Consider the following 13507-nt stretch of genomic DNA (forward strand, 5'->3'; position numbering starts at 1 on the left):
ATGGTATACATGATCTTTGAAAAACAAATGTCTACCCATACTCACATTCGGGTAAACAATTTCCAGAACATTAATCATGTCTCCTTCCTGAGTGATCAGAGGTCTTCCAGGTTCAGGTGCTGGACAAGGTACAATAGTTCCCTACCCAGGTACAGAACTGAAGAATTGATCTCCCACAAAGCCACAGGAGCAAGGGAAGGAGAACCAGATCCAAAACAAAGGGAGATCAGACAAAGGAGACTGCACTAGTTGGAGAAGCAGATAACGAAAAAACTCATCAGTCAGGAGCATGGGTTTAATACAACATCTAGTGACAAAAACCAAGTTTAGATCAGCTTAAGCAGAGTAAAAATATATAGGAAGCATACTAAAGTATCTATGTTATTAAGGGACTGAATACTCAAACTGCAAGAAGTATGCTTCTCTCCAGTCTGACCCTTTCACTGTAGATTGGTTTCCTTTTTTGGGCAGCAAACCTAGTTATCAGAAGCACCCGGGTTTCACACTTTATAAATTCCCCCAGCCCAAAGCTGAAGAAGAGCCACTGGGGCCCAAATTACTTTAAAAGAGCAAGAACCCTAGATTTTTCAAGAGAAATCATCTTTGCTATCCAAAATTTTACAACTCAATAGTCACCTGGGGTCTGGTCTCCCACCAAAGCCCTGCCCAAAATTTCTGAGGATTCCTTAGGTGTGTAGAGGATAAGGGTGGGGCAGAATTTGCATTCTCAAGGTCAGTTCAACTCCTACTCCCACAGCCTTGTCTGTCCTCCACCATTTGACCCAATGCCAAACTCAAGCTTTATTGAGGTCCCCATCCATTACCCGACTCACATAAAGCTTCCATGAAGATGAGAGACTTTATCAATTATTTAAAGAGAGATATAAAAGGAGTATATACAAGAGCAAAGCAAACAATTTCAAATCAAACACTGAGCATCTCTTCTTAACTTATCTTTTGGCCATCCTACCACTGGATTATTTCCACAGGTCCCTTCACCCAGCTTTGCAGCATCTGCAATCTTCTCTCTCCTCCCTTTCTCTATTTACCTCTTTGGAAAGAGCACAACAAACTCCCCTCCTTATGGCAGGATGTCAACTTACCCCTTCTCCTCTGCCACCTTGGGTCTAGCCTCCAACATGTTCCTCTGTTTCACTTTGTGCCCCTAAGTGAATTATCAAGCTATTTTTATAAATAGAGTTTTTCCCTCCCTTCAGAACTTGGATAATAGTTGTAAAGATTTGGATTTAACTTCTAATTCCCATTTCACAAGACTGAAGTGGAATCATTTGTCCCTAAATGGAGCTAATAAGGAGAAATGAGTTTGGGTATCTCTCCACTCCACGATTTAGGGACAGTGCAGCCTGAACTAAGGAGTGACTCCACATGATCATTCCTAAGTTTGGGCATCTGAATACAGTCTGGCAACCATTCTCAGCTTCTTTTCTGATCTCTCTAGTTGTGGGAACTGACTCTCCTTTTCAGAAACAAATTCTGACTTTTGGTTCATTAGAAAAGGTACATATAGGCAAATATTGATCATCTTTGAAATTTCAGGTAAGTCCCCTATGATCCCACATTCCACACTGCACCAAGCTGGCTTATAGGAACTCTTGCCCCTGAAACCTCTCCTCACCCTGGCATACAGAGAAGCAGGAGAACTTTCTATGAAGGCAGGTTCCAAATCTGGTCTGATTCTGCTGAAACCACAGATGACACTGGCTCATGAGAAAAAGCAAAAAGGCAAAGAGACATGGAACTAGAAATCCCAGACAGGTCTTGGGAGATCCAATTTACTATCCCTTTGCCTTGGGTATCACAAGGAATTCAACACAACTTACACCAAAAACCTTCTGCCCTTTTGGATTCATTTGACCAGTTAAATATTTTATGATAATCTAATTGGGACATAATCTTTAGCCACCGGATATTTGTTATTCCCTACATAATGTAATCTGAATACAAATCACCCACAAAAATGATAAATAGGCTTGATACATAGAAGTCCCCAGTTCACTCATCATTCATTAACTCAACAAATGTTTATCGAGGGCCTACCATATGCCCACCAGTTCAAGCTCACAGGTTTTCTAGAAAGCTCTTGCCATGATTGTGTTCACCCATTTAAAAAGCCACACACTTACAGGAGAGGTTACCGTTTCCAAGATGCATGTGAAGTCTACATGAACAATACTCCTTTCCTAGCCAGCTATCACAACAGGCCTGTCAAAGGAGCAAGGCATGGGTTTATCCTCATTCCCACTCTTTCCCTAAAACACATTTGGTTCTTCACTGTTCTTAAAGGCATCTTTAAGTTAACAAAACCAAAATAAAAGCTTTTTTTCTTTCTCCCCAAAACTGTTTCTATCCCAATGTTCACAGTTAATGGTGTCACCTTTCACCCAGTTGAAAGGTAGCCTTAGAGTCACAGTCGATGCTCCCTCTCTCTCACTTCTCATATCCAATCCACCAGCAAGTCTCTTTTGTTCTACCCAAAATCCCATCCACCATCCTGCAACTCATTTTTCACCATACCCACCACTACTGCCTAAACAAAGCCAACATCATTTTTAACCCAGACAATTGTAACATTTTCTAACTGGTCTCCCCATTCACTCTTAACCCCTTACAAAATCCATTCTAGCATCTAGAAACTAAACCCACATATGTCCTCTACTTCTCAATGGCTTCCCGTCACACTTGAAATAAAATCTTAACTTTACACAGTTACGAAGGGCCTGTATCCATCATTCTCAGTTTTGGCTGCTCATCAGAAACACATAAAGAGCTTTTAAAAATACCTAAGTGCCATTCAGATTAATTAAATCAAAGTCTCTGGAGGTGGACTCCAGCATTGGTTTGTTGTTGTGTTATTGTGGTGGTTGTTTTAAAGTGTGCTTTCAGAGTAGAGGACCCCTGCTCTCCATGTCTTCCTCTCTGATTTCATCTCTTGCCCCTGTCCCCTCCATTCATTACTAGCCTCACTAGCCTCTCTGAAGGCTTTCTTCAAACCACAGTTTCTCTGCTTTATCTGGAAAGCTCTTCATTCCCACCCTCCACCCCCCACCACTGACCATCTTCCTCTCACTGGTTCCTTCTCATCATTCAGGTCTCTACCCAAATATATTACCTCTTTAGAGGCATTCTGGGGCCACCTAATAATCTACACCAGTGGTTCTCAAGGTGTAGTCTCTACAGCAGCAGCAGCAACATCTGACAACTTTTTAAAAATGTAAATTTCCAGGACCCACATCAGGCCCTTATTAAATCAGGGGCCCTGAGGGAGAGAGCACAGCAATCTTAATGTTTTAATGAGTCCTACAGGTGATTCTGATGCACACTAAAGTTTGAGAAGCACTATTGTGTGTGTGTAATGCGTGTACATATGTATATATTTATCTGACTACCTCTATCCTTCTACTCTTTTTTTTTTAAGATTTATTTATCTGACAGAGAGAGAGAGAGAGAGCACAAGCAGGGAGAGGCAGAGAGGGAGGGAGAAGCAGGCTCCCCGCTGAGCAAGGAGCCTGATGCAGGGCTCCATCCCAGAATCCTGGAATCATGACCTGAGCCGAAGGCAGATGCTTAATGACTGAGCCACCCAGGTGCCCCCACCCTTCTACTCTTTATTACCTGACTTTACCTTCTTCACAGCAGCCATCTGAAATTTTTATTTAATTTTTTAAATTGTCTATCCCTCCCCTCACCCAGAATAAGCTCCATGGAAACCTAGGTTCACTCTTACATGCCCAATGATTAGAGTAGTATTTAACACATAGTAAGTACTCAATAAATATTTATGAATAAGTGAACCCACAAACAAACCAATCTAGTCCCTTTCTCCCCCAGAAGCTCTAAGGGTTTGGTTTGGTTTGTTTTCCTCTAGGGTCATGGCCCCTGAGGAAGATATATACAGGGATCTACAGCAGAAGGTCTCAGAAAACAATATCAAAATCAAACCAAATGGCCATACACCAGGCAACTCTAGCTCTTCAGGAGGGAGTCTTTTTTTTTTTTAGATTTTATTTATTTATTTGAGAGAGAGAATGAGAGATAGAGAGCATGAGAGGGAAGAGGGTCAGAGGGAGAAGCAGACTCCCTGCTGAGCAGGGAGCCCGATGTGGGACTCGATCTCGGGACTCCAGGATCATGACCTGAGCCGAAGGCAGTCGCTTAACCAACTGAGCCACCCAGGCACCCCAGGAGGGAGTCTTTTTTAAATGTTGAACATGCTTGGCTCATATGAATGTGAAGTAATTGCTATGTATGACTAATGCACAGCTGGAAGGCCTCATTAAATCTCAGGTAACCTGCCAAGGTATTTTTCCAAGGAAACAAAAAGGCAAGGAAAGAGCACTCAAGAAGGTATATTGAAAGCAGAGATAAGGAGCGGGTTGGGCACTCAGGTCAGAAGCCAAAATAATCCCACCCCCAAAGGATATTCTCCCTTGACTGAGGACCCTGGAAATGGTGGTTTTCTGTTCATATGTGTGTCTCCTCCCACACTACCCATACCACCGTTCCCAATAAATGAAAAATATCTTTTGTTTGATTTAAATTTCTTTAAATTTTAGTGAAGAACTTTGCAGATCTTTACATTTGTAACATCTTTTTCTGTGAATGGCCTGTTCGTGTAGTGTTTTTAGGCTGTTTGCCATTTTCCAGTTAATTGGCAATTAAATTTACTCTTATGTATCATATGTGCTGTCATTATTTCCCCTAGTTTGCATTTCACTCTTGACTTTGTTTTGATGATTCCTCCCTCAGTCACAACTTAAATTTTTATTTAGTAAAATGTACCCATCTTTTGTGTTAATGTTTCTGATTTTATGTATAAATAGAAAAGCTTCCTCTACATCTAATACATTGAAATATTCACCCATACCTCCTATCCGTACTTCTGTGGCTCTATTTTTTTTTTTTTTTTAGGTTTAACTCTTTGATCCATTTGGAGTTTATTTTGGTGTGAAGAATGAGGAAAGGTTCTGGGGCACCTGGGTGGCTCAGTCAGTTAAGCGTCTGCCTTTGGTTCTGGTCATGATCTCAGGGTCCTGGAATCGAGCCCTGAGTCTGCTTCTCCTTCTCCCTTTGTTCCTCCCTACTGCTCATGCTCTCTCTCTCTCTCTCTCAAATAAATAAATAAAATCTTTTAAAGAATTTAAAAATTTAAAAAAAGAACAAGAAAAGGTTCTAATATTATTTTTTGTCCAAATAATAAGTCCATTTAGGAAACTCTATAACCTCAGCATTTAGCACAGTAAAACTGTACATAGTTGGTGCTGAACTTCTATCTACTAAATTATTGGAAGGATGATGAAGCTACAAAAGAACTATGGATCACATACAAAAACAGATTCCAATAAAACATGTGGGCATTATGACTTTAATGTAACATTAATACATATTGATGTATATTTTAATAAGTAAGTAGACAAGTATTAACCAATGCAAATTTGGTTATTACTAATGCCAATTGCAACAGTAACAATAACTACTGTTTATCGAGCACTTACTATGCTTCACACACTGTAAGTGCCTTAAATATGTTAACTTACTCAATCCTCAAAATAAGCCTATGAGGAGTTTCTATTCCTATCTTAATTTTACAGATGAGAATACTGAGCCATCAAGAGATGAAGAAACTTGCTCAAAGTCCCATGACTAGCATCTGGCAGATTAACACCCTGAGATAGAAGCACTGAGAATTCTATGCCTTAACCACTATGTTATCCTGTCTTGTAGATCATTGCTGACCACAAAATAGAAAAGAAAAAAAAAAAAAAAACAGGATATTTTTGCTATTAACATCTAAAAGGTATACACATTTTATCAGGACATTCTATGTTTCTAATTCTGTATTTCTAATCTGAAAATTGAAATGATATGGCCCCATCCCCACCCTCACCCAACCTCCCTCCAAAATTACCTTCCTCAGAACTCAATATTACCTTTGGCTACAATATCTGATAAAGGACCTATGAGGGTTCAACACAAGGTAACTCAGCACTTGAACTATATCTCCCCTAACCCACATTCCTTCACATCTTTTAAGTTCAAAATCCCACCACAAATTGCTGCAATTTCCAAGCATGCCCTGGTCTGAAATGTATGTACTACAGAGCTGCACTGAATAATTTGGTCCCTGCAGCAAAGTCAAAGATTCCTTCTCAGCATCTTATGCTATAAGTTAGGTTTTTAAAGATTTGGATAAGAGTATTCAAAATATTATTAACAACAACAGGTGTCATTTTGCAACTTTAGCTTTTATTTAGAAAAATGAGTAGAACCTTTGGTTTCATGATGGCAACATAAAGGCATTTTTGCTCCCTTCTGCTCTCAAAATTCTGAAACCACAAAGACGACAGGAAACAAAAACACAAACTCCAACTTCAGTGAAATGAAGAAGTGACTATTATCCAACATTTGAAGATGGAAAGCAGATGGAGGGAACATTTTAGCAGAGAGGAGAAAAGTCAAGCCAATGACTACAAGAAGCAAGCCAATTTGCCCCTGGAAATGCTTACAAAATGGAGATGCTGGGTACTTTGGAAGATGAAAGTAAGGGCAGTTGCTAAAATAAAGGGATTTTTAGACTCTTTCAATCACTGGTGGGCTGCAGCTGGTTTGCACCAGTTTGCAAGAGTGAACTCTGCAGTGACCTCACATGGTAGCTTGAAATCAACTATAGGATGAATATTTGGAGAAGGTGGAAAATGCTACAAATCAGAGTTTTGTTTTGTTTTGATTTTTTTAGGGAGCTAGTTGTTAAACATTTACCAGCACACCACAGCTCCCGAGTCCTAACCTTCAGCACCCACTAGAAATCTGAGGTTTATTTTCCAGAGAAAGTAAATGACGGGGGTTTCAGACTCAGGCACAGCAGTCAGGAAAGAGGGCAAGTGAAAGGTACAATGCTGAAAACGAGTGCAATATGTGAAAATCTGTACAATGATCACAGAAATTGCCTTCAGGTTGCATTCCCCTTGTCAAGATATTGAGGCTCCTTCTCTGGTGAAACTAAACTGCCCAAGAGAAAAGGCTTAGGTACAACGATATTTTGTGGGTGCATAGGCCCCTCAGAAAAAGATCTAGCTAACTTGTCTGATCAACCTGCGGTGAATTAGTCCATTTAGACATGCAAAGTCTACAAAATTCATTTCCCAAACACACTTTTCAAGAAGCCACTACAAGATATGCCTTAACCAAAACCAAAAAATAAACTAAAAAGGAAGAGGCTGTGGATTTAGACAACAAGGAGGCAGTGGGCCCTCCCAGAGTAACCGCTGTGCCTCAGGCCCTGTGAACACAGCGCACACGGGGGCAGGAGGCAGAGGACTCTAAGAAGCAGGAGAAAGGGCAGTTGGTAAATTATCTGGCTGCTTGAGCATACGGAATACTGTACTGGAGATATTTTGCAGAACTGTGAGAGGATATTGGAAGACACAGCATTTCAAAAACATTAAAGGGAAAAAATGAGGCAATTATTAACTCCAGCTAAAAATAACAACAAAAATAAGAAAAGAAATGCAGTCACACAAGAGATCACTCTACTGTGGAAAGCACTGACATAGTCATAAGAAGATACTGGGAAAAGATGTAACTAAAATTTTAGACATAATAAATTATATAAGGAAGAAGAAAAGTTTTTTACTTTACTACATAAACCAAATTATTTAGTGCAGTTTTGTAGTATACACATTTCAAATCAGGGCATGCTTGGAAATAACAGCAATTTATGTGGGATTTTGAACTTAAAGAGGAGGTATAAGTAAGTAAAGATCCTCATATAGCCTAATAGAAAGTAAAAATGATTAATCAAGAGGCATATTATTTTCAAATAAGGAAGTAAATGCCAGAACAAATAGCTAAAAACATTGAAGTGGTCCTTCTAGTAAGTGAAACAAGGCAGTAAGAGAAGAGAAAAAAGAAGAGTGTTTTTTGTCATATGCTCTATAAAAATATTTGACTTAATAATTTTTATATAATACTGTCACCATAATTGTTTAATTTAAATAATTAAGAAATAAAGGAATAAAGAAAAATAAGAGTTTATAAATTATGGGCAACTCCAGAGAATGTGGCAATTACTCTGATATTCTAGTAATAATGGGATTCCTGCATTGTAACAAGAAAAATTTCCAAATCAGGAGAGATCTGTTTAAAACATTTTGCAGTAAACCATCTGAGTATCCACATCAGGTACTATAGTCAAGGCCTTAGTTATGGATCATTAGACAAGAGTACTTGTGATGATGATGTCAAGGATAAATTAGGACAGATTTATCTTCCAATCTTATCTTTTGGGGGAAGCCACAGTCTTTTTTGGGACAACCATATTTACTCATCAAATGTTCATAATAGATAAAATTTATGTATCCTTTTTGTGTTTCCAATTTCGTTTTCTAAAGAAGATAGAAAAAATTTTTCTCTTTATAGTTTTCTTCATACTCTTTATTTCCTGCTTTGAAATGCCAATCTAACTTTTGGAAAAGAAAATTGATTTCATAATTACTGAGGGGGGAGGTTTAGAGTGGTAAAAACAAGAAGCCCAAAGCTTAGTGGTAAGGAAGAAATACATCGTTCTTTCTGGAATTTTGGTAGAAATTCAATGAAACTCAATGAATGGTATCAGGGGTTATGTGGGGAAGAATTTTCCAGATAGGGAAAATCTGTGTTGTACAAAGACAAAGAGAAATGATGCAATTAAGAAAGAAAGAAAGAAAGAAAGAAAGAAAGAAAGAAAGAAAGAAGAAAGAAAGAGAGAGAAAGAAAGAAAGAAAGAAAGAAAGAAAGAAAGAAAGAAAGAAAGAAAAAGAAAGAAAGAAAGAGAAAGAAAAGAAAGAAAGAAAGAAAGAAAGAAAGAAAGAAAGAAAGAAAGAAAGAAAGAAAGAAAGAAAGAAAGAAAGAAAGAAAAGGAAGGAAAGGAAAGGGAAGGAAAGGGAAGGAAAGGAAAAATAGACATTAGATGGTGGTATGAAGGGAAATTAAAGAAGAAAATGGATAGGGGCACCTGGGTGGCTCACTTGGTTAAGCGTTTGACTTCAGCTTAGGTCATGATTTCAGGCTCCTGGGATCGAGCCTGGCTTCTGGCTCCCTGTTTGTTCCTCTCCCTCTGCCCCTCCCCCTCCTCCTGCTCTTGCGCTCCCTCTCTCTCTCTCAAAAAAAAATAAATAAAATCTTAAAAAAAAGATGAAAATGTATAAACTGAAAAGCAAAAGTAGAGGTATCTACGCTTATTGATATACTTAGATCTAATTTAATCTCAGCCCTTGGATTTCTTATAGTTCTAGCAAGACATGGGTACCCCACAACTTTAGAAAGTGACTATGTACTGCACATTTGTAATAATAATTGAAGTTTTTTCTTGTTTGTTTTATTTTACTTAAAAGCTCACTTCCTGGGATGCCTAGGTGGCTCAGTTGGTTAAGCATCTGCCTTCGGCTCAGGTCATGATCCCAGGGTCCTGGGATGGAGCCCCGAGTCAGGATCCCTGCTCAGTGAGGAGTATGATTCTCCCTCTCCCTCTGCCCCCACCCCCCTGCTCATGCTCGCTCTCTCTCTCTCAAATAAATAAATAAAATCTTAAAAAAAAAAAAAGCTCATTTCCTCAGATCTCTGTCAGAAATCAACAGAGAAAGGACAAATAAAAATCAACTACACTCCTGGAACAGTATACTTATATAGTTCAAATTATGTTTTTGTGATCTTAAATACTGCTTCTAAAGCTATATAATTCACTCAAAATAGAAATTATAGTATTTAAAAACAACTGTCAAAAAAAACTGAAACCAAAAATATTATTAAGGCACAATGGGAAAGATAGTATAACATAGCATGAAAGAAATGGTCTTTCATCAATGAAACAATAACATTGTTTCCTCACCTAAGTGCAGCCTTCTTTTAAGCCCAGAGAGTGAAGTAATGTACACATAATCAATTAAAGCAAGTTACAAAGGCAGCTGATCCATGACTTCATAAAATAAATCTCTGTCACAGTACTGCATTCTGGGATGCAGCCAGCTGTCATCAAGCTGTAATGAAAAATGCCAGATAAGTGGCTTCACTTCAAAACACAGAAATTGGCCTGATGAAATCAATGAATTTCCATCAGATTTTGATATCATCTGGAAAGGAAAATCCAGCCTCCTTCCAAAAGCCAAAAAACATCATTTTAATCAAAAAATTTCCTCCCTAGGAATAGGCAAAAGGGATTAAGAGGTACAAGCTTCCAGTTATAAAATAAATAAGTCCCAGAGATGAAAATTGGCACTTATAGTCAATAATATTTTAATAACATTGTATGGTGACAGTGGTGACTACACTTATCATGGCAAGCCTGAGCAACGTACAGAATTGTCAAATCACTATGTTGTACCCCCGAAACTAATATAACACTGTATGTCAACTATACTTCAATTAAAAAAAATTTTTAATAAACTTTGTATTTGCTGAAAGGGAAATTCTGTGATCTAAAAAAGAATAAAGTAAAAAAGTTACATTTTAAAAAATTCCTCACTAAAAGTTATCACATTTTAGTCAACTTAATCATTAAAGTGTCAGTTACCTAACTTCGTTGGCTTTCTGAATGATATACCCAAGTTGCTTTGATTTATTTTCATTAAGCAGAAAAACACAGTAAGCCTAATGCAAAATTATATTGCAAAACTCATGCTTGACATGTGAAACTATACCACCTTGGAAGTATTTAGCTCTTTTTTAGACCTGAATACTACTTTGTTGAATATACATCTTTCATAAAAAGTGTGTTTCTTATGAATTTTCAAAGAAAAAATTTAGAGAAAGATAAGAATATGCTTTCATTTATAGTTAAGAAATACAACCATTAGGACAGTGGTGTCCAAACCTGGCCACATATTTAAGTTACCAGGGAGCTTTTAGAAACTAACAATAGCCCATCCCACACAGATCAAATCAAACCTCTGAGGGTGATGCCTAAATATTGGTGTTTTTGACTTTTTTTAAGCTACTCAGATGATTCTAATGGAGCCAGGTTTGAGAATCCTGCAAAGGACGCTGACTGTCAAATTTGGCTGCACATTGGAACCACTTGGGGGCAGGGGTTAAAAACAATGATTCTTTGGTCTTGTTATGAGCTGAATTGTGTCCCTTCAAAATTCATACCTTGAAGTCCTATACCTAGTACCTCAGAATGTGACTGTACTTGGAGATGGGTTCTTTAAAGAGGTAAAATGAGGTCATGGGGGTGAGCCCTAATCCTTATAAAAATAGGGAAGAAAGTGAAGAAGAGGAGATTAGGATACAGACAGGTACAGAGGGAAGACCTAGGAAGGAACAGGAAGGAAAGGACTACCATCTACAAGCCAAGAAGAGAGGCCTCAGAAGAAACCAACCCTCAGACACCTTGATCTCTGACTTCTGATCTCCAGAATCACGAGAAGATAAATCATAGAAAATAAACAAATAATTGTGAGCCACCTGGACGGTGGTGCTTTGTTACGGCCGTCCTAGTGAACTAATACAGGGCCCATCTCCAGAATTCTGATTTCATAGGCATGGAGATAGCCAGGGGTCAGCACCCAGGGTTAAGGCCATAGCTTTAGGTATCCTGAAGTCTGACTTCACCTGTTCTCTCCTTGATGGTAACTTGAGAGAGCAGCCACTTACACTTTGTAACACTTCTCTACTAGAGCTATTTAGTGACTATAACCAAGAAATGGAATTGAAAATTAAGTTTTTAATTTTATTGAGGACTTTGCTCCATGCAGTTAAGAACTCCCACAAGAGAGACTCTCTTTCTCACCTCTGTTTCCAACACCATCAGAAGGTGAATATTTTTTCCTTATGGTGGTGATATATTTGTTTCCTATGATCCACAGATATACTTTTCAAATAGTCTTATTTCTATTTATCTTTTCACTCTTAATAGTGCCATACTCTAAATAATTGAAAACATTACATAATTATTTCAAAATATGAATTTTAATAGGTTCAGTGTTAATTTGGAGTGCAATAGTTATGTTTTCTTTCCCCCTAAGAGTGGTCTCACAGCTTCTGAGTCACACAAACCTCAGATCCAATCAGCTCGGCCATCAAATAACCGTGTAACCTTCAGGAAGATATATAAATGCTCCAAGCTCCTGGGCAGTCTCCCTAAAAGAACAAGGTATGTGCTCCCCTGGCCTTCTCCCTCCTACCTGCTGCTGAAAGTGGAGCCTGGGGCCCAAAATAGAAACCATGTTTTGACAATAGTAGAACAGACCATTAGCTGAAAACTCCCACCTAGATTAAATATTACTTGAGAGAGAATTAAACGTCTACCTTGGTTGAAACGCTCTATTTTGGGGATACCACATTACAGTGGTGTGGCTTATCCCAGTTCTAACCATTGTGTGGGGAAGAGTTTGAAGGAAGTTAGCTTTCTTTTTGTCTGACATCTTGGTGAGGTTGCAGGGTGGCCACTGTTCTCTGAGCTTCACAGTGCCACCCAAGGACAACAACAAGAAGAAATATGCCAGAAAGTAGGCCAAAAAAGACAAAGACCCAGTGAATAAATATGGGGGCAAGACCAAAAAGAAGTGGTCCAAAGACAAAGTTCGGGACAAGCTCAATAACCTGCTCTTGTTTAACAAACCGACATATGACAAACTCTATAAGGGAACCCAACTATAAGCTTATAACCATAGCTGTTGTTTCTGAGAGACTAAAGATTCAAGGTCCCCTGGCCAGGGCAGCCCTTCAGGTGCTCCTTAGTAAAGGACTTATTAGACTGGTTTTAAAGCACAGAGCTCACGTAATTGATACCAGAAACACCAAGGGTGAAGCACCCCGGCTGCCAGTGAAGAGGCACCAACTGTACATTTTGAAAAATGAAACTTCAGTAAACTAAAAAAAAAAGTAAAACATGGAAGTTATAAAATCAGTTAGGAGGTTACTACAGAAGTCCAGGTTCAGTTGTTAGCTTGGAGGTGCGGTTGGGAAGTTGGTGGGGTAAAGGTATACTTTGGGGTGATGGGTTAAATAGGTGATGGGATTAAGGAGTGCACTTGTGATGAGCACCATATGTTGTACAGAAATGTTGAACCACTATATTGTACACCTGAAACTAATATTATACTGCATGTTAACTAACTGGAATTTAAATAAAAACTTTTTTTTAAAAAGGTACACTTTGGAAGTGCAATCAAGGTGAATTGATATGCACTAAATGTGGAGGGAGTCATCAAAGATGGCTCCCAAGGTTCTAAGAAGATAGAGAAATTATTTACTTATGAAGACCAGAAGAGAAGCATATTTCTAGGGGAAGACCAAGAAATTTAAACATGTAAAATTTGAGATACTGTGAGACATAAACATGGAGCTGTCACATCAGAGTTGAAGGGATGAGTTTGAAATTCAGACAAGTTTGTTCCAGAGGTAATTTGAAAGTAACTTCTCTACTCATCATCAGCCTTGGAATCGTTGCCCAACTCATCCCCAGTACAAAGTGCAAAACAAGCACAGTCATCCAAATACCATCCTAAATTCT

The 13507-nt window shown here is 38.5% G+C and overlaps 1 protein-coding gene and 1 pseudogene across 4 annotated transcripts in view; one reads left to right on the top strand and one right to left on the bottom strand.

Moving 5' to 3' along the window:
- Positions 1-12852, top strand: LOC114224885 (small ribosomal subunit protein eS25 pseudogene; annotated as a pseudogene).
- The window catches only part of PLCL1 (phospholipase C like 1 (inactive)), a 335868-nt gene that overhangs the window by 199330 nt on the left and 123031 nt on the right, over positions 1-13507 (bottom strand). The window lies entirely within an intron of this gene.

This window comes from Eumetopias jubatus, unplaced genomic scaffold (genome assembly GCF_037043125.1).
Source record: "Eumetopias jubatus isolate StellerSeaLion01/CBP00866 unplaced genomic scaffold, mEumJub1_p1.0 scaffold_3, whole genome shotgun sequence".
Classification (NCBI taxonomy): Eukaryota; Metazoa; Chordata; class Mammalia; order Carnivora; family Otariidae; genus Eumetopias; species Eumetopias jubatus.